Source organism: Hypanus sabinus, chromosome 20, assembly GCF_030144855.1.
Source record: "Hypanus sabinus isolate sHypSab1 chromosome 20, sHypSab1.hap1, whole genome shotgun sequence".
Taxonomy (NCBI): Eukaryota; Metazoa; Chordata; class Chondrichthyes; order Myliobatiformes; family Dasyatidae; genus Hypanus; species Hypanus sabinus.
The window spans coordinates 61914420-61939261 of record NC_082725.1 but is presented as its reverse complement, the minus strand read 5'-3'; the positions used below and the strand labels follow the sequence as shown (position 1 = coordinate 61939261).

Sequence of the window (24842 nt, the reverse complement as noted above, 5' to 3'; positions counted from 1 at the left end):
AAGTTGTTACTGATAACTTCACTTATCTAGGTATAAAAATTACCAAGAAATATAAAGATTTATTTAGAATGAATTTTTTACCTATGCTTCATCAAATTCATCAACTTACTACAAGATGGTCTCCCTTGTTTTTATCATTAATTGGTCGGATTAATGCTGTCAAAATGATGATTTTACCGAAATTTTTATATTTATTTCAAGCCCTACCAGTTTTTATTCCTAAATCTTTTTTTGATAACATTGATTCAAAAATTTCTTCATTTGTGTGGCAAAATAAAAACCCTAGGTTAAGTAAAAAGCAATTACAAAAATCAAAAAAAGATGGTGGTTTAGCTTTACCTAATTTTAGATTTTATTATTGGGCAAATAATATTCGTAATTTATTGTATTGGAAATTAGATTTGGATTCACCACTGTGCCCACAGTGGGTAAATTTGGAATGTAATGAGGTAAAGGGATATTCTCTATTCTCTGTTCTTGGTTCTTGTCTTCCTGCGGATTTAGTTAAATTTAATAAACAAATATTTAATCCTGTTATTAAACATACATTACGAATTTGGTTTCAATTTCGTAAGTTTTTTATTTTGAAAAACTTTGTTCTTGATAGCCCTATCTTATTTAATTTCTTTTTCAAACCCTCCTGGACAGATCAAGCTTTTAACATATGGAAAAGGAAAGGTATAAAATGTTTTCGTGATCTCTTTTTTGAAGATACTTTGATGTCATTTGATCAACTTTCTAATAAATTTGAATTACCTAAATCTAATTTTTTCAGATATTTACAAATTAGAAATTTTTTACATAAAGTTTTACCATCTTTTCCTAATTCAACTTTGATGGACACTACAAATTTGATCTTTACCTTAAATCCTTGTCAGAAGGGATTAGTAGCTTTTATTTATAATATGATTATGAAGATACAACCAGAAATATCAGTTAGAATTAAACAAGAATGGGAAAAAGAACTTCAATACAACATATCAACAGATAAATGGGAAAAAATTTTGCAAATGGTTAATTCTTCTTCTATATGTGCTAAACATGCTTTAATACAATTTAAAATTGTACATAGAGCTCATATGTCTAAAGATAAACTTGCTCGATTCTATTCTCATATTAACCCTCTATGTGACAGATGTCATTTAGCAGTGGCCTCATTGACCCATATGTTTTGGTCATGTCCCACTTTACATAATTATTGGAAGGATATATTTACTACTATTTCCTCAATTTGGAATATAGATTTACAACCTCATTTTATTACTGCAATTTTTGGCATACCAAATGAAGATGGCAATCAGTTTTCCCCCTCAATCAGACGAATGATTGCTTTTGTAACATTAATGGCCAGAAGGTCTATACTACAAAATTGGAAAGAAGTAAATCCTCCTACTACATTTCAATGGCTTTCTCAAACTATTTCTTATTTGAGTTTGGAAAAAATTAGAAGCACTATTTTTGACTCATCAATTAAATTTGAAGAAACTTGGAGACCGTTTATTCGACATTTTCATATGAATTAATTTGGCCTTCTCCAGACCTTTCTGCTTATTCATGTTCAGGTATGGAGTTCCGGAGTTCTTTGACACTATCTTATACTTGTAAACTGTTATTATTGCCTATGTTAGTTTAGTTTAGTGTTTTATTTTTTTCAATATATATTTTTTTTCTCACATATTTTTTAATATTTTTTTTTCTTTTTAATGGTTATTTGTTTTTTTTTCATATAATCATGTGGACTTGATTAAGGTATTTTCTTTTGTTGATGTTTAGTAGGATATTATTATCTTATTATCAATGTGATTTATTACTATGTTATTTTTTTTTGTGTATATGTGAAAATCAATAAAAAGATTGAAAAAGAAAGAAAAGACAAGAGGTTATTTTGTGCAAATCTTGGAGCCCAACCTCTCTAAAATGGTAGTGAAGGCTAGCTACAAGTCCCATTTATGAACATGGAGCCGCTGAAATATTGGAAATGTTGGGCTTCAAGATTTGTGTAAAATGACCTCTTAAGTTTTGTAGGCTTTTGCATTGGTTGTATAATGCACCAAGAATTTCCATGCTCAATAGTTGTCATCTGATTGCTACAGAATAGAATTGGTGCAAAACTTCACTCACTTGGGAGCTGGCACATGAGCTCTATTTTCCCCTGGCCTGGCTGCTGTCCAGTAGTGTCTGGTGACTGTGTGGATTCCATCTGTTAAATGTGAGAGTCACATGGGGAAATGGTGTGTCGTTATTTTCCTCTTCGTCATGTATCAGTCATGGTGCCAGAGCCAGGATGAGTATTGGGTATTTTAGATGAATAAAGGTTATGGTCGTGATTAAGGGAGAGGGGAAATAGAAGGTAAATGAAGCATCTAATTGTTTAAGTCTGAAAAGACTGTGGGATATAAGGGAAATTGGAAACACAAGAAAATCAGCAGATGCTGGAAATCCAATGCACTACATACAAAATGCTGGAGGAACTCAGCAGTTTTGGCAGCATCAATGGAAAAGCATAAACAGTCGAGATTTTGGGCCAAAACCCTTTATCAGGACTGGAAAGGAAGGGGGAAGAAGTCAGAATAAGAAGATGGAGGGAGGAGAGGAAAAAGTACAATGACAACCGGGAGCAGGTGGGGGTGAAATAAAGAGCCGGAAAGTTGATTGGTGCAAGAGATGAGGGCTGGAGAAGAGGGAACCTGATAGGAGAGGACAAAAGACCATGGAAGAAAGGAAAGAGGAGGAACACCAGAGGGAGGTGATGGGCAGGTAAGTAGAGAAGGTGTAAGTGGAAAACAAGAATAAGAAAAATGGTGAGGGGGGGGAATAAATAAAGTTTCAGAAATCGATGTTCATGCCATCAGGTTGGAGACTTCCTAGAGGTGTTGCTCCTCCAACCTGAGTGTGGCCTCATTGTGGCAATAGAGGAGGTCGTGGAATGATGACAGAATGGAAATGGAAAGTAGAATTGAAATTGGTGCCACTGGGAAGTCCTGGTTTTTGAGAAGGACAGAGCGAAGTCCTCGACAAAACAGCCTCCCAATCTACATCGGGTCTCACTGATATACAGGAGGCCACACCGGGAGATAATGGTCATCGTGCCATGTTAATGAGAAGATGCCAGCTTGAATAGGTGTAGTTGATGCGATGTGAATACTCCCTTGATGCTGTTAATTAGGGAGTTTGAGGATTGAGGCCCAATGACCATAAAGGAATAGCAGTATATTTCCATGTCAGAATGGAGGTTGACAGATGAAACTTAAATGTGCTGGGGTTCCTTTGTGTCTTCTGCCTTTGTCATCCTTGGTGGTAGGGATCATGGATTTGGGAGGTGCCTGTAGATTAGGTCAAGTCAGGTGGAGATTTTAATGCTTTGAGGTACAAGTACAATAAAAAAATTGCTTACATGGCAGTTCTGACAACACACAGAAAACATCCATTATACATAAATTATACCAGCCAGTTTAGAGCAAGGAATTGGAGTTCATGATGTAGATATATACTGCAGCCGTTGTGTGTCAATGATAGAGAAATATATGTTAGGGTAATGGACGTCAGCCCATCAAGCAGGCTACTTTGCCTGGATGATGTCAACCTTCAAAGTTATTGGCTCTGCAATGGACGCTTGTAGGCCATGGCGAGATAATGAGGCATCTAAAAGTGAGTTTCACACATCACAGGATACCCAATCTCTTACTGGCCTTTATGGCCACAATATTTGTGTGGCTGAACCACTGAGTTTCTAGTCAATCATCCCCATTGTATGTTAAGAGTGGGGATCTTAGAAATTGACATTGAATATCAAATGCAGGTGAATTGATATCTCTTGTTGGAGATTGGTCACTGCTTGGGACTTCTGTACACCAATAATGGTTGTCACCTAATAATCTGTGCTTAAATGTTAGCTAGGCCTTGCAGCAGGAAGTCATACTAGCTTCATTTGCTAGCAGTTGTGAATTTAATTGGACATTTCAGCTACCAAGAAATATCCCCAATCTGACCTTACAATGGAAGATAGGTGTTTGATGAATAAGCTGAAGATGGTTTGGTCTAGGATACAATTTTCTGCTGCTGTAACAATTGCCCGTCAACAATCATAACCATGTTCCTCGAGATACAAAGTTACTATTGGACTCTTCTCCTTTATCCCTATTGACTTTACCCAGGCTCATTGATAAAAAAATGCAAAAACATAAGGAGCACAGGTGAACTATTTGACCCCTCAAGCTAATACTGTCATTCAGAGAGAACATGGCTGATTTACCACCTCAGCACCATTTTTCTGTCCCATTCACCTATCAGCTGATTCCTGTAATGTCCAGAAGTCTGTCCATCTCAGTTTTGAATGTAATCTGTGGCTGAACCATTTCAGTGAAGACATTCCCTTCAATCCAGAATGGATCACCCCTTATTCTGGACTCTTCAGCTGGGGAAGCATCTTTCCCTATATCTACCCTGCTGAGCTCTAAGTAGTTTCTGTATTTAATATGGTGGCCACTCAGTCTTGTAGCTTACTAAATCTGTCTATCATGTGGTCTTTCAACCCAGGAGCCAGTCTGGTGAATATTTGCTGAGTATATAATTTTCTTAGGTGGCAAGACTAGAATTGTGTACAATACTTATCAGATACAATGTCATTATAACTGTTGTAAGATATGTTTACTGCTGTCTTGCAAAAAAGGCTAGTATACTACTCCACTTGCAAATTGCTAGCTGCACCTGAATGTGAGCTTTCAGCAGCTTGAGTACAAGGGCGCTTGGGTCTCTTTGAACATCAAAAATTCCAAGAACAACAAAACAGAATGCTGGAGGCATTCGGTGGGTTAGGCTGTATCTGCAAAGAGAAATTGACAGTCAGTATTTTACATCATTACCCTTCATCTAGACTCAAAGATAGACGAGAAATTCAGAGGGGACAATCTTGATTAGTTTCAACAGATATGTGAGAATCCTGAAATTGCTCACTCATGCAATGTACATTAATGTGGAAAAACATTGCAATTAGCTCTTCATTGCTGAATATACAGAGTGTTCAGGTTAATTATGACATGTCAAAATTTTGGCCCAATTAAGCACCTGCCCAAATTAACCAGTGTTTTATGGAAACAGCTAAAAAGGTATAAAAAAGACAAACTGAGTAACAGATTTTGTATTTAAATGAAATACACAACAAATAGGAACATTACCAATACTTTAACACAGTGTAGTGTCTAACGGCCACATGTGCACTGACTGACACTAGTTAGAAACTGTTCAGTAATAGTCTCCTGTCCCAGTGAAGTAGCATAGTGTCCCAAATAAACGAAAGAAATCTCAGCTATTTTCTGAATTAGTTTTGGTTCTTTAAGAGTTGTCCCAAATAAGGGGCTGCCTTGATTAATTGATGGCCCAATTAATCAGAATCCACTGTATTGCTAAATAATGGACATGGGATAAAGTGCTTGGTTTAAGGCCATAATCATTTGTTTTGTTGTAGGATGATTAGATCATTAGGTGATTTTGTTTGGAAGAAATGTGACTCGTTGCAATGGCAGCTGTTATGTTGGTGCCAATGAATTACTTGCAAGCTGTGATCTTGTTCTATAAATAGAGAAACAATGAATTACAGACATGCAATGTTGCACCTGCCTTGGGAACAACAGCTAAGAAGGAACTGTTGATTTGTAAATATAAACAAATACCACAATGTATCATGTTCTGCACTTAATATTCCCCATAGTTTGTTGATTGTAGTGTTGTAGAGAGATACTCCACGGAAGCAGGCCTTTTGGCCTACCAATTCTATCAACTGTCCATCTACGTCAGTGTTACAATATGTTAATTGCATTTATTAATTCTTATTGACTCCCCCCACCCCCAAATTCTGCTACTCACCTTCACACCGGGGACAACTTACAGTGGCATGTAACGAGAGCATCTTGGACCTCCAGGTGGTCCACAGCAGGGGTGATTGATAAGTTTGTGGCCTAAGGTAGAAGGGGAGAGTTATACAGCTCTTATTATATGCACGTGCAGTTCAACTTTTTGAGTGATTATGCGGAAAGTTTGAAATTAATAACTCATTTCCTTCTACCTTAGGCCACAAACTTATCAATCGTGGACCACTTCTATGAAGAAGGGATCCGTATGCTCCATGACCGCTGGGCTAAGTGTGACTAAGGGGACTAAGTTGAAAAATAAATGTGCTTGGTTTTCTAAAATTGACCCTTTCTGCCTTAGGCTATGAACTTATCAATGTTAAACAGAAACTAAAAAATGAAGTTGTGCTGTAGAATAAAAGGAGGTGGATTTGCAAACTGTGGAATGGAAAATTAGCTTTTGTATTGCATAAAGTATTTGAAAATAATAACTGCTAGAAATTTATTACAGAAACTAGCTTTTAATGGACTCTGAATTTTAAAGCTCAAGGGGTAATCTAGTAATAGTACAAGAAAGGCACTTGGCTCCTCATGCCTGATTTAGTAAGATTAAGGGTGATCTATTACCTCAACATTGATTTCTGTCAGTAAACACATATACCTAGATTCCTTAATATGTAAAAATCCATTGATTCATATCCTGATTATACTTTGCAACTAAACTTCGACAGAACTCTTTGAGTAGAGACTTCCAAAGATTCACCAACCACTGGATGAAGGAATTTCTTCTTATCTCTTGTCCAAATATTGACCCTTCATTTACTCCCTGATTTAGAGGCACCAACCAAGGAAAACATCAACTCATCTACCCATTTACGCCTTCTAGGAATTTAAGGTTATTAAATGAGAGTATATGTCATTTTACTAAACATAGAGACATAGAGCGACACAATAAAGCACAGATGCTGGAATGTGGCAGAGAAAACAAGCTGGTAGAGGAACCCAGCTGGTTTAGCAGCATTCTTGGTTGTCAGAGTAGGGGTGGGAAAGGAAAAGAGAAAGACTGGAGGTGGATCAGAAGGATAGAGATTAAGGATCAGAGAGATTAAGATACTAGCTGCATTTTCCAAATTGCAGTCATTTACTGCACTTGAGTGTTCCCTGGTCATCGTCTGCCATGTTGCACTTGGGTTTAACCCTGGAGGGATTTGTGGCCCTCTTGCACAAGGAATGTTGTTTTCCTTGAGTTTATCCAGGATTCTCTAATCTCAGTGTGCACTTTCTTCCTTTCATTGCAGCACTAAGTAGTTCCACAGTACTGTAGCTGAAAGTGTGACAGTAGGATTTATTAAGAACTGTCTAAAGCTTCAGTCCCACAAGGAAATACAACTGTGATATTCTGTGAACCTTGCAGTCAAAGTTTTTGATTATTTAAACTTTCCACAAGTTCCATTAAAATATTAAAAAATGCCTTGCCTATGGAATTGGACTATCAATTAGTCAATTTTTCAATTTAATGACAGAATAATGTTCCTATTTTATTAGCTGCCAAAATAGTGATCTTGCAATCATAATGAAATGGGTGAAAAATAATATAATTTCAAAAATCCATGAAAATATTTTCAAAAAAGGTTGTAATTGTCAGGTAAAATTAGTTTTCCAGAAAACTTAGTTTCTCAAAGATTAACATTTGAATCAGAAGATTAAAAAATTTTCAGGGCATGATCTCATCTTTACACATGTCTCTGCATTTCCCATATACAGATCCAAGAAGATGTAATTTTGGGGAGAGAATTGACACCACAAATAGAAATTAAATAGAGATGCTCTATTACATATTCTCAAAAGAATGTTGCTGTCTTTTAATATGTTAGATCTTCCAGTTCTTGGAATGTGATATGACCTATGCATTATTTTTAGAAGCAGTCAACATGAGATAACCAGGCACTAATGTTTTCATATTCAGATTGCATTCATCAGAGCTGGAGTAATTTTGAAGATACTTTGATTTTTTTTCTATCAAGAAATTATTAAATTGCCTTGTGAATACAATTTTTTCCTTATAAGAAAGTACTGTATTACATACATCTATTACAGTGGTTGATATAGAAAATCGGAGTTGGTAATAAGTGCCTGCTATGGCTGAAAGGAGCATACTTGGTTCAGCAATAAGGTATTTAATCATCTTTCTTGGTATCAGTCTGAATTTCTAATAAAGTAGTGATCATATTGTTAGATGAGTATGTTCTGTCATAAAATGGAATGCAGTTCTTCATTGAAGTACTGCTTTTAATTGAGTATGTAAAGAATTGCTGTGGATTAAATTTTATGTTTTAGATCCTTAAAACATCTGTGATATTTCTGCACAATGAAGGAAACAAGAACATTTTTCATCATCAAATCTTCAAACAAAGCCTTGATATAAATAATTCAAATAGCCTTGTGACTTATCTAGGAGCTATAACCTTAAGATACAGTGAAAGTCTTTAAATGTGTATAATACTTGAAGCGGCAAGGTAAATTTTACAACTTTGAGTTCCTGGCATGAACACTTACTCATTAACGAATGCATGTTGGAAATTTGTGTTCTGTGGTCAATGCCCCTTTTTTCTTCTTGGCCATTAATATATATAAGCAAATAATATTGCAGTATACCATTTTCCATGGTTGAATACCTTGGTTTTCCATGGTTAGAGTTAACCTTGTTATTCTGTTTTGAATGTTGGAAAACCACAGTCAGTTTGTTGAATAGTCATGATTTCAACATTTCTGCTCTTCATACAAGTTACTGGAAGATATGTCAGGCATATTCATTTGTAAATTAAGGATAGGCTTGTGGAGGAAATTTTATGCCTTAAGGTTCTGTTTACTGCAATAATCGCACCACTTTAGCAGCTGGCAAGTGAGGTCCTGTTTATTGTTACATAGCTGTAAGTTCTGTACAGACATTTGTATCTTGGAAGCCTGTGGTTGGCATATGTCACCAAGGTGGGCAAACAGACCAGCAAGGTTTGCTAGTCCCTGTACTTCTACATTGAAAGCTGTTGATCAGCAAATCTGATCAGTCCATTACTTTATGACCTTTATTAAAATTAGTCCTCTTTTCTTAAAACCTGAAAACACACTGTTTTTTTTTAATTTGGAAAAACGTGCAAATTGTAGATATATATATTGTTACAAGTAAGTTTAAAATTACAGCTGAATTGTTAACAGTCTGTCAAAATCAAAGGTAGGGGTGGGGTGAGAAGCAACCTATTGTTACTCATTTTAAAAGGACAGCACATGGGTATGTACTGTATTTGAAATGCATTTAGAATTGTGCCTAGACTGCAATTCTATTATAACTCAGATGTGGCAAATTTCAGTCTAAAGTGCTTACAAAAAGAAACAGTGAGAAAGTGCATCATTTATTAAATGATCCTTTTCTCCATAGTTGGTCAATGAATCTTTGATATTTGTTGGTTTGCATTGTTTTCCATTGCTTTAAATATCAACCTTTTTTTAACAGCTATCATGCGAATAAGAGCCGCTTGGAATTTTCCATTTGGATGAGTTGCTAATTATACACATTGGAATGCTCAATAGTGAAAGTAGTTCCTCAATGAGTGATAGGATCAGTGATATAAATTCAACACATTACCTTTGATTCCTTATTATTGGTAACGCTGGCTTTTATAAATCAAAGCATTGAGTACAGAAGTTGGAATGTAATGTTAAAATTGTACAAGGCATTGGTAAGGCCAAATTTAGAATATTGTGTGCAGTTCTGGTCACTGAATTATAGGAAAGATATCAATAAATTAGAGAGAGTGCAGAGACGATTTACTAGGATGTTACCTGGGTTTCAGCACTTAAGTTACAGAGAAAGGTTGAACAAGTTAGGTCTCTATTCATTGGAGCGTAGAAGGTTGAGGGGGGATTTGATCGAGTATTTAAAATTTTGAGAGGGATAGATAGAGTTGACGTGAATAGGCTGTTTCCATTGAGAGTAGCGGAGATTCAAACGAGAGGACATGATTTGAGAGTTGGGGGCAGAAGTTTAAGGGAAACACGAGGCGGTATTTCTTTACTCAGAGAGTGATAGCTGTGTGGAATGAGCTTCCTGTAGAGGCCAGTTCAGTTGTGTCATTTAAGGTAAAATTGGATAGGTATATGGACAGGAAAGGAGTGGAGGGTTATGGGCTGTGTGCGGGTAGGTGGGACTAGGTGAGATTAAGAGTTCGGCACAGACTAGGAGGGCCGAGATGGCCTGTTTCCGTGCTGTGATTGTTATATGGTTATATGGTTATAAGATAATTTGCTTAATCATTTGGAATGGTCTTCCTTTTGTCGGTTCAATACCATATTTATTCTCCTAACTCTGCCACGGGTTTGGACTTGAAATCTTCAGTGCTGATTCACTTTTTAATTGCATACTGTGTACAGATTATTAGTGCATGTGTGAATTGTAATTATCATTATTCATCATGGTATTGTTACTGACTGTAGCAACGATAACTCAAGGTTCAAGATTCATATTACCTACTGTCATTCTTTAGTACACAAGTGTAAAGGAGAACAAAATTGTTACTCCAGATCTGATGCAGTATAAAAGACACAAGCATAAAAATTTTAAATATAAAAGCAATCCTATAAAACACAATCTACAAGTAACTAAAAAATTGCAGTGCATGGCAGGGACAGTGGATAAAGGATGTTGTGAGACTGGAGAGGAGTGCTAATGTGAATGCAGTGGTGGTGGTGGGATATGTTAATGGGTGGAGGTGTTGATCAGCCTGGCAGCTTGGGGCAAGTTACTATTTTTGAGTCCATTGGTCCTGGTGTGAATGTTGGGTAGCCTTTGGGTAGCCTTTTTTCCTGAAGGGAGTGGGACAAACAGACCAAAAGCAAGGTGTGTGGGATGCTTCATGATATTGCTGTCCTTTATCTGGCACCTTTCTGTATGTATATATATATATATATATTTCTTAATGGTGGATAGGCTGGTGCTGGTGATGTGTTGGGCTATTTTAACTACCTGTTGTAGAGACCTCCTTTCAGCCGCAGTGCTTTGTAACATTGTATCCAGAATGTTAATGTAAAGAAGTGTTGAAAGCAGTACTACTGTGGAAAGCAAAATGTCAAAAGTACTGCCTGCTTCAGCATTATCTAGGAATCAAGGACCTGGAATAAGTTTACTGTTGGTAGCAAGGAGAAAGAAACCGGCAGAGGACCACACAAAGAAATAGAAGTCAGCAGCAGAAAATTGGTATCATGCTTCTATCCACAGAAAATGCAACATTCCATCTATAGATGGACACTTGTAATGCACCCAGCCCTTTGCTGTGCCTTAGTAAATCTACTTAAGCATATTTCACATCAGATCTTCATTCATTCTACTGGTGACAGTCCATGTTATTTCACAGTGATTCCCTCGAGGAAGTCACACCTTGTGAACTTGCACTATCACAAAATTCTTGCAGACCCTGCACTAATTCTGATACTCACACTTTGGAAGGATTGATAAGCTAACCAGTCAACCATTATAAGTAAGCAAGAGTGGATAATTGAAACAGGAACAACAGTTTGTGTCCAGAAGAGGGTTTGCTTTAGCAATCAGATGTGTGCTTGCTGACCATCATGAAAGAATCTTTTCAGATGTTGATTGTTGAGTATAAGAATAGGGTAAAGTCTTAAAATTTCTAGCCAGGTCTTTTAGGACTGAGCTAAGAAAACACATCTAAGTACGCAAAGTAGTAGAAGCTTAGAATAGCCTGCTATCAATAACACTTGATGCAAAGTCAATTGTTAATTTTAATTCTGACTGAGGGACTGGTTATCCAAGGGTATTAAGGGATATGTTCAAAAGACATATAAATAGAGTACTGATAATGGGGAGACTATATAGCTCACCACTGTTCCTGTGATCCTGTTTTCATTTTTCTGTTGCCTTAGTTGTCAATAGCAGTGACTCATAATTGCAAAAACGACTGAAATAATGTTCTGGCCAGAAAACAGTAAGTTTCCATTGTATTTATATACTCTCAGCTCTCAAATTCCACAAATATTTTTAGCACAGACCAAAAAAAAAGAATTGAAATGCTTTCGAGCAGTGTTATTTGGACAGCTTTTGGTAATGAGGCTACCAAGTCCATTAGGCAACTGCTTACTAATATCTACCATCAATTTGTATGACAAACTGAGCTATTGGTACACTAGTCATGTTGAGGAAGCTTATTCCCTCTCTGTACATTCTGTAAACTATGCATGTCTTGTAGAGAGAAGGGATTAGCAGTTGCAGCTGGTTATCTTGGTCCTACTCTGAGTTCCAGCGTAACACAGGGATCTAACTAAATGAATCAGTGTTCCAATATGTAGAGTGGCTCTCTGAACTGGCAAAATGTAAATGATATTTCCCATGTGTAAGAAGTAACCTTTCTGCAAAGCAGGTAGGGAAGTGATTATGTGTATGGAGTACTTATTGGCATTTTCCTTTATCACCATGATTACTATTATGTTTATGCTTTGTCTCAAGAAGTTCAAGCCACCTGTGGTGCTAGAATTAAATTGCAAAACTACTTGTGGGATTTGTTCTCATGCTGTGGAATCAGTAGGCCAGAGCCACCTTTCTGATCTACTTGCATTTTCCCCATGTACTTTCTCCAAATTTCTCTATTTTCCGGGAATAATTAGTTGGCCATGAGCATGTAAGGTCTGGTATGAAGCAAGTCCTACCTTTGCTTTTGAAGCAACTCCATTTAATAAAGAACCTACTATTTCTATATTAAATAAAATACTGAAATCATTCATGAGGAAATCTGCAGATGCTGGAAATTCAAGCAACACACACAAAATGCTGGTGGAATGCAGCAGGCTAGGCAGCATCTGTAGGAAGAAGCACTGTTGACGTTTCAGGCCGAAACCCTTTGTCAGGATTCAGTATGTCAGGCCACATTTGTGGGAGGAGAAACAGAATTAACATTTCAAAGTTGAAGACCCTTCATCGGATCGTATTTGCTTGATTTTTATTTACTTGGTTTTCATTTTCTACTTTTTCTATGCTGACAGTTTATTTAAGAGCAAATTGTTGGTTCATATAAGCATGAGTAGAAATCCATTTAGTTTCTATCCCATTTTTTTCTAATCCAAATTGTTTTCTGTCACCTTATAAACTAATTTCTCCCTGCATCCAAAGAAAGAATGCAGAAGATAACAAATCAATTTTTATGTCTCTTGAGTTCTTCCTTTTTCATTAATTATCACCCAATTACAATTTGACTTGGCTTTTCCTTTAATCTACTTTTAACTTTATAGGTGTGCTACGTTGCTGTTATTCTTTCATTTGAGATCCTCAGTTTAAAAAAATTTAAATTTGAACTTCAGAGATGGGCAGTACTTTGTGAAGTAAGTTTTCTTTCTTGCCCACTGAGTTAGGAAGTTTTCTCTCTTTTTAATATTGAGATCAGGTACATTCTCAAAAACTTCCACAAATTAACATATTGCCAAAATATGTATTACTAATATATTGTTTATCCCTTCAAAACCATTTGAATAGGTGTTGCTTATAACAAATATTTCTTTGCAAAACTCTCAGAGATTGAGGATTTTCACTTCCTAATAGTCTTTGCTCATAGTAAGATAGTTTTTTGGCCCAATAAAAGCTAATGAGTCCAATCTTCAAGGTGTAAACCTGTAGATAGACATCATACACATTGATCAAGGATTTGCCATTTTCAGTTATTCCTTTTTATTTTGTTTTCTTTTGTTTTCTGCTGCACTTGAGAATCCATCATACAGACTTTGCCACCAGGCTGGTTTCATTATTGCTTAAATTCCAAACTTTAAGTATTGGTCTGATAGTCTTCAGATATGCCTTGAAATTGTCCTTATAATGTTTCTTTAGAAATGATTGATTTGGGTACCTTCTTAATGGTGCAACCACAGTGCATCTATGGCTGGTTCTGGCTTGTCCTGACATTTTGGGATACTGACATTTGTTTTGTAGACTTCCCTTTTTATTCTGAGGATTGACTTAAAGTAACACTTCCAACATTTTCAAAGGTTCAAAGGTCAAATCTAATATCAGAGAAATGTATACAATATACATCCTGAGATGCTTTTCCTTCACAAACATCTATGAAAACAGAGAAGTGCCCTGAAGAATGAATGACAGTTAAACGTGAGAACCCCAAAGTCCCCCCCCTAACTACCCCCTCTACGCGTAAGCGGTAGCGAGCAACAATCCCTTTTCCCCTCACCAGCAAAAAAAAATGCGCATCGGTACTGTCACTGAGGCCAAGCGTGTGCTAAACAATAGCAAAGACACAAACCAAAGTTACCCCAAAGGCTTCGCGTTTCATCCAACATCCGACATTCAGCAAACCACAGGTTCTCTCTCTCCCTGGCAAGGGAGAAGGAGGTGTACCCCATTTTCACAGCCAACTACAAGTCTGTTTCATCGCTTTCTTTCAAGCTCTGTATCCGAAGATTGCATAGTCCTTGGAGAGATCCATAAAAGTTACAATCAGATCCTAGTATTGTTTTATCCATTTCACTTGAATTCTATTTTTTGTTAGTCTTCACAGTGAAGGACATTTATAATATACCAAAGAGAGATGTTCTGGATACAGTGGGAGGTGAGAACCTCTATATAATTGCTGTCACTAAAGAGGGAGGAAGTGATGTGAAAACAAATGGGCCTGGTTCTTGAGGGGTGCATCCCAAGGTACTAAAAGAAAAGGTGGAAGTTATAGAAGACACATTTGTGATACTTTACCAAAATTCTCTGGACTCAGGACAAGTCCTGGCCAATTGAAAGACAGTAAATGTAACAAAACTGTATAATTGAGTATGTAGGCAAAAGGTCCTACACATCCAGTTAACTTATATACATCCAGTTAACTTAATGTCCATGGCTGGGGAAATACTTTCAGCTATCTTTAAGTAATAAACAGTGAGACATCTGGATAGAAGTGGTTTCATCAGGCAGACACAACATGGATTCATGAAGGGCTGTCCTGTTTGACAAACTTACTGAAGATATAATGAGTGTTTCTGTAGTTGACAATCAGTGGAGAGTGGAGTGCTGGAGGGTTCGGTTCTGAGCTGTAGCTTTTCATAATACTTTAATGATTTGGAAGAGACAAAATGTAGCATATCCAAGTTTGTTAATGACATTAAATTGAGTGGTAAGAGATAAGTGAGTGGGCAAGGGTCTGGCAGGTGGAGTACAACATTGGTAAATGTGAAGTCATCCACTTCGGAAGAAAATATAGAATATAAGATTAATATTTAAATGGTAGAAGATTGCAGCATTGCATTATGCAGAAGGACTTTGGATTGTTTGTGCCTGAATTGCAGAAGATTGGTTTACAGGTGCAACAGGTTATCAATAAGGCAAGTGGAATGTTCATTGGCAGATGGATTGAATTTAAGAGCAGGGATGTTATGCTGCAACTGTGCAGCGTACAACTGAGGCTGCACATAGCATACTGTTCTGGTTTCCTTACTTGAGGAAATGTATAATGGCTTTGGAGGTGGTGCAGTGGAGGTTCACCCAGGTTGATTGTGGAGATGGTGCTTGTAACTATACCTGCTGGAATTCTGAAGAATGAGAGGGATAAATAAGACAAAGGCAGTAAAATTGTTTTCACTGGTAAGTGAGACTAGAATTAAAGGACAGCCTCTAGATTTGGGGGAATAGATTTAGGACAGAGATGAGGAGAAACTGCTTTTCTTGCAGATCAAAGAATCTGTGGAATTCTCTCCTTAGGGGAGCAGTAGAAGCTATCTCATTAAATATATTTAAGTTACAGTGAGATAGATTTTTGCATAGTTGGGAATAAAGGGTTATGGGAAAAGATAAGTAGGTGGAGATGTGTCCACAGTGAGATCAGCCATAATTTTATTGAATGATGGAGCAGGCTTGATGAACCAATTGGCCCACTCCTACTTCAATTTCTTGTGTTTTATTTGCCTGATTAGAAAGATGATGTTAGCAATGTCAATTGCTAATCTAAATGAAAGTGTAATGATTCGGAAAAAGGAACAAATCCACCTATGAAAATCTTAACAAGGCATTTTCCAAAAGTGGAAGGTAGAAATGCTACAATAGTTTCCATAGTCAGACCTGTCCCTGTTCTTGATGACAGATATTGGCATTACCCAGATCAGCAGGAATTTTCTGCTAATTCTGTACATAATCAGTGCTGCTGTGTAATTTGTACTCCTCTAGCTTTGATGATCTGTGCTGAAACTCAGTCACCTAAATGCCATGGCAAATTTTATTAAGAGATGTGGTTGAATAGGTCATACTTCTTATTGACCACTGTAAGATTGATTCAATGGTGATAGCTGTTGCTAGTGATTCTCTGAAATTTGGAAGTGCTTCCTCCTTTGGGTTTTGATGGCCTGACTATCCTTAAGGAGATAGTTGACTACAAATTTGCTTTGTAAGTAGTCTCATTAGTTCTATGGACTCTGAGCATTTCATCCCTCTGTGCCAACCATTGGATTTCCTTCACTCATTTACTTGACATGGTCTTGACTTCTTGGCAAGAAATTTGATTTTTTTTGGTTTAGGTCCATTTGTGAAGACTGAAGACTCTCTTGCTGATCACAAAGTTAGAGTAAATTCTTAAGCTGACCCTTGTTTTCATTAAACTAGTCCTAGGGTTTGGTGAAGAAATTTAAAATCTGGAGCAACACCCACAAAATGCTGGAAGAACAGCACAAGATGCGTGTGTGCGTGTGTTGCTCTGGATTTCACCATCTGCAGAATCTCTTGTTTTTAAGTTTAAGATCTTTCCATGTAAATGCCAGGTTTGGAGCCCTCCGGTTGCAGTAGGTGCTGGCTATCCATTATCATTTGGAAGGACAGAGACTCTGTCCGATTTACACAACCCCTTGTGTTTTCTGGTTGCTAGAGAAACAGAGTGTTGTATTTACTTCGGAACCTTTTGGCTTGTGTGCTGAAGAGCATAATGGATCTTGTGAGCAGTTGATTATCAGTCTTGCAGCTGTCAGGGCTCTTCATAACCTGGGTGATGCAAATCTCCTTTAGATCTCAACTTCTTATAAAATAATCTGGAAGGCATCAGGGGATCTACTGAGATCTTTCCAGACGTTCTTGTATTTATCACATGATCTAAAAATTGAACAAGGCTAAATTCAGCACATAGCCGAGGAGGAGGAGACTGAAGAAATGTGTTGTTCTTCCCTGCAGTGTAACTGAATATTTGTCATAAGCAAACATAACATTCTGAAGACAACACTAGTTTTAATATTCTAAAGGTGCTGTAGAGTCACTCAGTCACTGTTTGTACTGGTCTAAGAAATTTATTCTCCTTCTTCGACCCAAGTTTGGTTTAAGATATTGTGAGTATAAACTTTATGTAAAAATGAACACTATCATAACTGATAGTTAGGATTTGGAAAACACAAGTAGTGTCAAAAGAATTTTGCATCATAACTTGTGTTGCCTGTCTTTTTTTATATAATTTCCTGGAAACCTTTTCACCCTGTACTTTATATTTGAGGAGGGAGTAACCTGGACTAAACATACATTTTATTGTGGGATGTAAACTGTGTCACGTATTATCTTTAACTCTCATTTGCTCATGCAGCTTTACATCCAGGAGCTTTGCATGTGAACTGTTTTGGTATTGGTAATGTAGTATGAATGGTATTTTGAAGAATAAAATAAAGGCAAACCAGCCAAGTGACTCTGGAAGGTGCCTGCAGCTAGGTTCATCTCTTTGTTGGTTTACTGGTTACACATGGAGCACGAGGTATTTAGTCATGCCCAACTGAAAATAGCACTGTCACTGGGCTTGAATGGCAGGACATATTTGCCTGAAAAGTAATAGCCACCTGTTACTAACAACTGTTCTACAGATGATTTGTTGTTGACTCTGCTAGTGCTTAGGAATTCCTATTAATTTGTGTACTGAAAGAGTGCCCAAAAGATTGTGAAAAGGGCTAGGTGAATCACACGTTGCAGCACAAGATCACATATTAGGTTTCTTATGACTGCCATTCATAACAAAAATAAGAGAGACTTCTATTTAGTACTCGAATTTAGGATTTTAAATTTTTTTTTATTATTTCCCACCAACGGTATTTTTGTCTGGCAGCAATGTTTTGCAATCTAAAACAGGCAGTGTCTGGATATGTATGTGTCTCATAAAGAAGACATGCAACAGCAGCAGTGTGTGAAAATGCGAGGCTTTGGTCCCAGCTGTTTCCTGACCCAGAGTGCCTGACAAGCACCAGAATCATAAGGTCTGCAAATCCATATACACTGGTCTTTAGTCCTCTTATTTTTTTCAAAGTGGAAAAGATACCCGTTATATGACCCCTTGCTTTTTTTTTGCTATGAATGACAGTGAAAGTCCATATATAATCTAATGTGAGACATGGTAATCCAAGCCTTTCTGTACTTTGGCCTCTTCTTCACAATGCAAATTAGTTGTGCCACAGAGCTGGAGGAGGGGGGGAGTCTGAGGTCATATAGTCATGTGAACTTAAAGATCAGGTTGTTGCTATACAGGAAGTCAGGAATGAGTTAGTGGGTGAATTAGACTTGTATGAGTCAGGATATAAACAGCCATGTTTTTCTGTCTAACTTTGAGCAAATGGAGTACAGGTAGTCCCCAAGTTACGAACATCTGACTTATGGACAACTCGTACTTATGAACTGAGAAAGGAGAACGCCGTTGGCCATTTTAAGTCGGATCACGATGCTGTCTGCCATTTTAAGTCATTGCCGTTGACACTGTGTTGAGTATTTAACTTTGTATTTGGCTTAAATGTTTCTTAGTAAGATTCATCCTGACCCTGCACCGCCCCCCCCCCCCCCCCCGTTCCAGTCAGCTGGTGGCGCAGTGAGATCAGCGCAGGTCTCGAGAACGGATGTTTCCCAGTTCGATCCAGTGACTCCCGTACCATCTGTGCCAGGTTGATGTCGAGCTCGCAACTCAACCTCGTGAAAAAAAAACACTGCCACCTCCAGTTTAAATTCCCACGCGGAATATTGTGGAGGATCAAATACCCAAAACCAGCACAACCCCCACTTGTCCCATTTAACCTGTCTCAGTACGGTGGAGTTTAGGACCCGGGGAATTCAGTGCGGTGGTTCTTAGGACCTGGCGGACCTCAGGAGCCGGTGGAGCTCGGGACCTGCCGCCCGTAGTGTTTCTTTTCCATTGATGGGAAGCGATCACGATTGAAAATAAAATAGAAATAATAAAGCATTTGGAAATGCCATCAGTCTTTGGAAGAGCGTTAGGCTACAGTCGGTCAACAATCAGAACAATTTTAAAGGATAACGAATAAAGTGAGAATAATGGAGCATGTGAAAGGCCCTGCCCGGATGAAAGCTACAATTATTACTAAGCAATGCAGTGGTTAAATTATTGAAATGTGTATGTTTCTTAAGTGTTTATATGCATAGAAAGGTAAAATATGTACTATATACTAAGAAAAACGTTTGACTAACTGACGCTAAATCATACCGGATGTACCTGTTCCGACCTCAAATCCGACTTAAAGACAGACTCAGAAACGGAACTCATTCATAACCTGGGGACTGCCTGTACTTTAAAGTCATTTCTAGATTATTTAAAATACCTAATACAATGTAAATGCTATGTAAATAGTTGTTATACTGTATTTAGGGAATGATAACAAGAAAAAATAGTCTGTACATGCTCAAGCAACGAGTGCTGGAGAGAGAACTTTCGGGTTTTCCCAATCCGCGGTTGGTTGAATCCACACATACGGAATCTGTGGATAAGGAGGGCCGACTGTATATTGAATATTGTCAACATAGCCTGGTATAGAAACATGAATGCCCTTGAGCAGAAAATCCTACAAAAAGTAGTGGATATGGTCCAGTCCATTGTAGATGAAATCTTTCCCTCCATTGTGCAAATCTGCACAGAGAACTGTTGCAGGAAAGCAGCATTCATCATCAGGGACCCTACCACCCAGGTGATGCTCTCTTCTCACTGCTGCCATCAGAAAGGTGGGACAGGAGCCTTATACGTAACCCAGGGACTGCCTGTAGCAGTAATGATGTAATGGGATTAAAAACAGAAAATACTGAAAACACTCAGCAGGTCAGGCATTATGTTTGAGTAATGTTTTCTGAATATTTCCAGTATTTTCTGCCTTCAGTTCATATTTCTAACATCCATTTTGTAACTCATAGAATTCTGAGTAACATGCAATAATAAGTTTCTGACTTTCTAGTGTTAGTAGGAGCTTGCAAAACTGCATCAGATATGTATTGCGCAGTAGACTTTTACTTACATAATGACTATAAAATTATTATAGACCCTTTGTTGGGTAACCATTCCATTTATATGGGCATCCATAAATTAATTTTGTCAATAAGTTGGAAGGTACAGAAAAATCATTCATTGTAGTAACTGTACCTCCAAATGTCTCTAGAGACAAAGTTTCTCAGATATTTTATATTTGACCTCGGGACATGCAATATGCTACCTGATGCCACTCAAAAAAGTGTACAGTTAATTAGCTTTACCTTAAGTTACATTAAGCAATGCTATTAAACAACATCCAAAAGGAAAGTCTTTTCACCAATTCACTTTCATGCTTGGAATGTAATAACTTTCCAGTTAGGTGAGCTCAGCTTACTACTTTAATGTAGAGTTTTCTTCTGTAGATATTGCTGAGTTATCATTCAATGTGAAGCTGGATCACTCTTCTGCCAGCAATGTGTCTATACCTATGACAACACTCAGCAGCAATTTCATGATGGGAGCTGCCTGCTTCTGAATGGCATGAGACAGAGTTCTGATGGGAGTGGAATATATTTTATCAATAAAATGCATAAAGTACAGCTGCTCTTTGCTTGCGTTTTCACAAAAATGGAAAATTGTTCTAACAATTTCTGTTCAAACACGAGGAGATCTGCAGATGCTGGAAATTCAAACAATAATACACACAAAATGCTGGTGGAACACAGCAGGCCAGGCAGCATCTATAGGGAGAAGTTAGTCCTGATGAAGGGTCTCGGCCCGAAACATCGACAGCGCTTCTCCCTATAGATGCTGCCTGGCCTGCTGTGTTCCACCAGCATTTTGTGTGTGTTATTGTAACAATTTCTGTTCGTAAGAATCTTGTTATCTGCTGGTATAGAGATGATCATAACCTTCTGACTGGCTTCATGGAAGATCTTGTAAGAGACTGGAAAGAATCTCTGACACCTCTTTAGGTCGGATACTGTGCCAAACATACTACTCTAGCATCCCTATATGGACTACCCATCACAGTCCTGTGCAGAATTAATTGTCATCGAGTCATACAGCTTGGAAACATGCCCTCTGGTCCAACTGGTTTATGCCAACCAAAATTCCTATCAAAGCTAGTTTAATTTGTCTGCATTTGGACCATATCCCTCTAAGCATTTCTTTTCTATCTATCTGTCCAAGTACCTTTTTGTATATATGTAACTTCTTTCTTTGGATGCTGACTCATCGACTTCCCCATCTCTCCATCCTAAATTCACTCCACTGGTGTTGGGCTACTCCCCATATAAAATATGTATCACCAACCCAGCATCTGTGCCAGGATTAGTACTGATGCCTTTTTATTTATCTTCCTGGCTAGTCTCTCCTACCTCAGCAGTGTTGCAAGGGAAATAAGATTTGCTGTAACTTATAATGCTGAAAGTGAAAGGCCATAATAACATTAAGATCAATGCACTGATGAGATTGGTAATACTGAGCAGATGTACATAGGTGTAGATGGTAGTCAGAACATTAAAGGGGAAGGTGTCTGAAATGTAAATTAAATGCTTGAAGATCATCACTTCTGAAAGGGTTATGTGCTTAGTAGCACCCATCCTTCCTCCAGAGAGAAATTCAATAGCATTGAAGAGGTTATTCCTCTATATTCAGAAGGATTTAGGATCTTGCTAATTTTAGCAACAGCTAGATCAGTGAAAACATAATGTTGTCAAAAATAACTGCCGTCTTTTACCACGTGTGTGTGTATACAGAAGATTGCAACATGTCTAGTGTTGTGTTTTTATTTAAGAAAGTCGAAAGGAGAAGCCATTATCTATATAGATTTTAGCAAGGCTTTTGACAAGATCCCACGTGGTAGACAGGTCTGGAAGAGGAGACTAGAGTCCATGATGAGCCATTGGGGTACAAGATTAGCTTGGTGGAAGGAATTAGAGGGTGCTAGTGGAGGGTTATTTTTCAGATTGGAGGGCTTTGATTGAAGTGATGTGCTGCAGGGATCACTTCTAGGCCCTAGAATGTTTGTTTTATGTTTCATAAAGATGGTGTATTCTTTCAACTGAGTATTATGATTCAGTGTTTCTCAGGTCAGATTGAGTTCCTGGATGCCTTCAGAATTAGCTACATGTGCAATGCATATTGCCATTTAAAAAGAAATATGGACTTGTTGAACCCTTTAGCTTTAAGAAGTGCTGGCCATTAATGGGTGCAGTAGCAATGATGAGCAAGCATCATTAAATTAGTGTGTTGTCCAGAGTACGTTCAACTGACGTGGTTTAAAGGCAGCTCACAATTCCTACTCCCAAAGCGAGGAACTATCAATTTTACCGAGATAGACTTTCACTGCTTTGCTTTTGCAGGTTGATTACAAGTCTGATATTTTATATTAGCACTGATGTTTTATCTGAACTGACAACTCTTGGTTTTTATAACATGAATTTAAAGATTTTTTAAAGAATTTTTTTGCTGACTTGGGGATCACATATAGTAACTTCCTCCTTGAAGTAGCTCGCTGACTGTTAAAGATAATATATTTGTTCTATTCAGAATATCTTGGATCTAAATTTTAATTATACATGAGGAAAAAAACTTTTTTGGATTTTAGTAGGAGCAAGAAAGAAAATAGGAGAAACAGGATGTTAGCCATATTAATAGGTGAGAGACACATTTGAGACTGAGATTGAAGGCAGTGTAACATATTTCCAAATTGTGCACTCCTACTCTTTGTGACAGAAGAGCATTCCTAGATACAGGACCAATATTCAAGTCAAAAACAGAATTCAGGTTTGGAATGAGTCATAGAATGAAAATATAAGTTTGGCCATCTGTCACTTGTTCATATGTTGCCCATCTATTACATCATTGTAAAGCAATGGAAGATTATTTATGTTTGCTATTAGTATTCAGTTCTTTCTCAGTGAAGTTCAAAGTTCAAATTAAAATTTATTATCAAGGTACATGGTGCTGTATACAACCCTGAGATTCATTTTCTTGCAGGCATTCACAGTAGAAACAAAAAATACAATTATTGAAAGACTACACATAAAGTCTGACAAACGACCAACATGTAAAAAAACAACTGTGTAAATACAAACAAATAAATAACAAAATAATACTGAGAATATGAGTTGTAAATTCCATAAGTTGCAGAATCAGTTCAGTATTGAGATGCATGAAGTTATCCACGCTGTTTCAGAAACCTGATGGTTGAAATGTGGTAGCTGTTCCCTAACTGGTGATGTGGGACCTAAAGTAGGTTCCTACTTTCTGATGGCAGCAGCAAGAAGAGAGCATAGTCTGAATGGTGGAAGTCCTCATTATCTTAATTGAGCCCTCCAGCGTCTATAACTCAGCCATTGTGCAAAAATTTCCATATGAACACTGGCAAAGTTGAGTCCATTTCAATCTCATCCCCTCAGTTATAACTTGTAACTTGGGCATTGTCTGAAGTCGATTAGATTGTTAAGGAATATTGAGTCAGATCATCCCCAAAGTGAGCTTTAAAGCAAATATCAGAGAGATACCAATTAGTGTTTTCACTGTTGTGACATAAATTGACTTTGTCCCTTCCTTAACTCCTGCTGCTGAACCACTTGTCTTTTCTTTGTTTTCTCTAGTGTTGGCTACCATTAGCATTCATGGCTAGCTTTCCTTGCTCTATTCTCCATAAACTGGAGATATCCAAAATTCTGGCCTCTATAAGTCCTATATGGCAAAAAGTCCTATAGTTTCTGACCTCCACTGGCTCCCTGCTGAGTAATGCATCAAATTTAAAATTCTTGTTTACTGATCTTTCTTTATTCTATATTGTTCAGTTCAAACTTATTTATCACACTTAATTTTATTGTTCCAGTATTGCCCTTGCCTTCACCTGTCAAAGCCCCAGACTGAAATGCTCTTGTTGTGTTGTGGAGACAGTAGAGATTGCAGATGCTGGAATCTGAAAAATGCAAAAAGCATTGGAGGAATTCCATAGGTGTGGCAGCATATATGGAGAAAAGTGTGTTTCTCCTTGGCTACCTCTTCCCCTGTATTTAAGACTCTCTTTGAGATCCACCTCCTTGAACTATCTGTTGGTCACCTTCACCAATATGTCTCTTGAGTCTTAAAGCCAAATCTCCTTTGACAATATTCCTGTGATGCATCTGAGACATTCCATTATGTTATAATCTCCCTCTGAACAACAAGGTCAGAAAAATCTATAGGTAGCAAAATAAATTTGTTAACTATTTTCAAAAATTAATAAAGCCCACTGCTGAATGTGAAGATATACTTTTTGTATAGTGTGCATTGATCAGCAAATTGCTTCTGGCACTTCATAGTACATGGTACTCTTGCAAAAAGAGGGACCCAGTGGTGTTGCTGGTGGGTCTGGTGCACATTTGACTACCACTTCCTTTAAATTCTATCATGCATACATGCACATACTGTACACAGTGCAAGCCACTCAAGCAGAAGAAGACCTGCTTTACTGAATCCTATAAAATTGTGAGAGCTCAGAGTTTGGTTCTAGGAATTATTGATGGGTAGTAGCCCATCAATCTCCCAGTTCCTTCTCTCCCTCTGCCCTCCCCTTTGCCCATCTGCTCCTCCTCCTCCCCTCCCCCTCCTGCTCCCTCCCCCTCCCCCTCCCTCTAGTGTTACCAGATTAGTTTGCCTTTTTGTTAGGATTTATAAGCCAAGCTATTCTTCTTGTAAAGCAAAGAATGTATGAGCATCTGTACAATTTGTTTTATGACAAATT

The 24842-nt window shown here is 37.6% G+C and overlaps 1 protein-coding gene across 1 annotated transcript in view; it reads left to right on the top strand.

The window, feature by feature from the left end:
- Positions 1–24842, top strand: part of retreg1 (reticulophagy regulator 1) — a 97825-nt gene that overhangs the window by 39675 nt on the left and 33308 nt on the right. The gene's annotated exons all lie outside the window — the stretch shown is intronic.